The following is a 3,046-nucleotide window of genomic DNA, read 5'->3' as shown; positions in this document are numbered from 1 at the left end:
CGGGCCGCGGGGGGCGGCGGGTGCGGGAGGGGTCCCCTGTGGGGACGGGTCAGGGCTTCAGACAGGGCCTGCCCGGAGCCTGCCGAGCCGGTGCTGCCCTGCTCAGCTGGGCCTTGCTGAGGTGATTGCCAGGAGCTGGGAGAAAGCAGGTCTTGCCCCCATTGCTCCCCTTGCGCAAGTCCTTCCACGCTGGGCTCCCACGGGGAGAAGTGCAAGTTCCTCCTTGTAGGAAAAGTTAGACTAGACTGGAGGAGCTAGCAAGAGCAGGACAGCCCCAGGCTCTGGGYGTCTGTGGTCAGTCACTCCCCGTTGGCTGAAGTTTTCTCTCTCCCTGGATGTAGAGATGGTGCCAACTGCAGCACAGAGAAACGGGGGAGCCTCACTGAGCAATAGCACAAAGGAATGCTTGTGACTCTTAGTTAAAAGATTAAATTGTTCCTGTGCGAAAGAAATGCTCTATAGCAGAAGCTATGATGGTCAGCTCTTTTCTATGCTCTAGGAAGTCCTTCTGCGATGATCTTAACTCTTCTGATCCCTCCATCCAGAGCCAGCATGTTTTTGGTAGTCAGGGGCATACCTTTGCATCCGTACCTAATTCCACTGCACAGGCAGAGTCCTTGAATGTAAAATTCCACTAGTCTGCAGGAAACAAGTGTCTTTTTGTCATTAACATAGTATTGTGCAATAATACCCATGGTACAAAGCAGTATGTTTTGTACATGACTCACTTGTGAATTTGAAAGACTGTAAATCCTGTATATCTGACAAGGTCTAAATTTGGTACTCAACTTTGGACAAAAATTCCAAAAAGTAACATCAGAATATTGCTGCATTAAAATGTTTAATGTTATTTTCTTTATCAAAGACAACTCATGAATTTGAGTTTTACTTAGTTGAGTAACATGACTGTAAAATCAAATTAATGTACCTTTTTCTGGACTAGAAGAGTAGTGAGATCCAGCCTGAAGGATGGAAACTTGAGATACAGTGGCAAAACCATATAGGGGTATGCGTGCTTTGCCATTTCATTGCATGCATACATGTAGAAATACTCTGTACCTAGTAATAACTACCCTGGAACACATGGAAAATCACACAGTCACAATAGTAAATATCTTTCCTCTACCTACCTTGACTTGGAATAGATTCCAATTTTGCCTCTGGCAAAGGCCTTGCATAGTAAATTCCCAACATTGTTGCACTGATGGTATCGGGTTTTCTGTCCAGAAATACATTTCAGAAACCCTATCATGTGGTCCTGTTATATTGGGCTGTTATATATGTTATATATGGGATCCTAATCTTCCATATAGTATGCCCAAGAACAAACCAGTTTCTGCAATAGTCTGGAGGGCACGGCACCAAAGAGAAGGTGATGGGAAGCATCATTAAATCAAGAGTCCATTGAAGAAGTTAACCATTAAGAGAAATGCTGAAGAGAGTTATTACTCTTTTTCTTTCGTCTTTACCATAGCTCTCAATGCCAGATGGGGAATCCTTACGTGTAAATTCCAATCCTGACAGGTCTGGAAATAACCTTCAAGGCCCCATAAAATATTAAAGATGTTTGTGGCATCTGTTATTTGCTCATGCTGCTATGTATGCCAGCCACAATATCACAATTTTGTCATTCACAACAATGGCAGCTTTCTGTTACTGTGTATCTTGCATTTTTCTTGTATCATTCAGTTTTTAATTAAGCAACCCTGTTCTTGGGCCTAAGATAGGTCTCTTAGGTTTCCAAAATTGAGGCCATAGGCATGAAACTGCTGCACTGAGCTTTGATACTGTTATTCACAACAGCACATTTTCAGTTTAATTATTTCATTTAGCATCATAAACATTGTGTTATGTAAAATTGTGATGACAATTAGCTAACCTGTATGTCATTTTTTAAAGGAATGATCTCATTTTGCTGAAATGTATTCATTTTCAGTTGCCATGTTTCAGTTCATTGTGAAAATACATCAGTCTTAAGGTTTCATGATAATGTAGAATTTTTTAAAATGCAAAGCGAGCTGTCCTGGTGAAGTCATTTTACGATGATGCAATGTCATGTCATCTGGCTCTTCACATGTATGTTCAGTCAGGCTAGTCGTTGATTTACACTGAAACATGAAAAAAGTTCAGCGCCAACCGAGTTATGTTTGGTGATACTGCAAGACATTTGTCGACACGGTTCTTGCATGTGGCAGGAAAATGAACAATGCGAAGTGAAGCTCTGAAGTGGTTGCCACAAGGACAAATGGTTATAACTGGCCATGAATAAATATCAGCTAGAAACTGCAGGTTACGAAAGGAGAAAGATTGTTGCGGAGCCTTCTAACAAACGTAACAGGGACAAAATGCCTCCTTACTTTTAAGATGGAGTTTAATAGAGGACATAAGAGCACTTTATGGGCAGGATCAGCCCACATCTGAACACAGATCTGCTCACTTTAATCAAAAGTCCTACTAGCTACAGAAAGGAGGAGTTTGAGCAGCCCCAGCCCTTGTGGTTCGCTCCTCCGGCAGTGCCTCATTTCAGGACTTAATGACCTGGAAGGTGTCTCCAGACTGTTTTCTGACAGACTTCTCCACAGATTCTTTTCACCCTGCTCTTTTAAGTAGCTTCCTTATTGTTACATCATTTTTGTCGTTATGATAAAACACTATAAAACTGTTTTATCTTTTCCTTGACCACAAGAGTGGTTATTTGGAGTATACTATAGTCAGTATTACACAATAGATCCTACATATATATATGTATATGTGTGTATATATATATCTTGAACAGATTTCTAGGCCCATTCAGGCGCGTATTTCCAGACATACTGAGTAGTTGCTCCAGGAAGGCCCCATGAACGACGTTTAAAGCAGCATTTTTGGTAGCCTGCTGCGACCCCTCTTCGCCTACCTGTGAGGAGCCAGTGCCCTCGGCTCAGACACGGCACCGCGCCGGCGTTAGGGCATCTGCCGATGACAGATATCGATAACAGGCGACTGATGTGACCGCATCGACACAGCGCATCAACAACCGACGCCCTCGCTGATCACCAGCGGCCCA

Source organism: Apteryx rowi, unplaced genomic scaffold, assembly GCF_003343035.1.
Source record: "Apteryx rowi isolate R43461 unplaced genomic scaffold, aptRow1 scaffold_283, whole genome shotgun sequence".
In the NCBI taxonomy this organism is placed as follows: domain Eukaryota; kingdom Metazoa; phylum Chordata; class Aves; order Apterygiformes; family Apterygidae; genus Apteryx; species Apteryx rowi.
Note: the sequence above shows the minus strand (reverse complement) of the source record.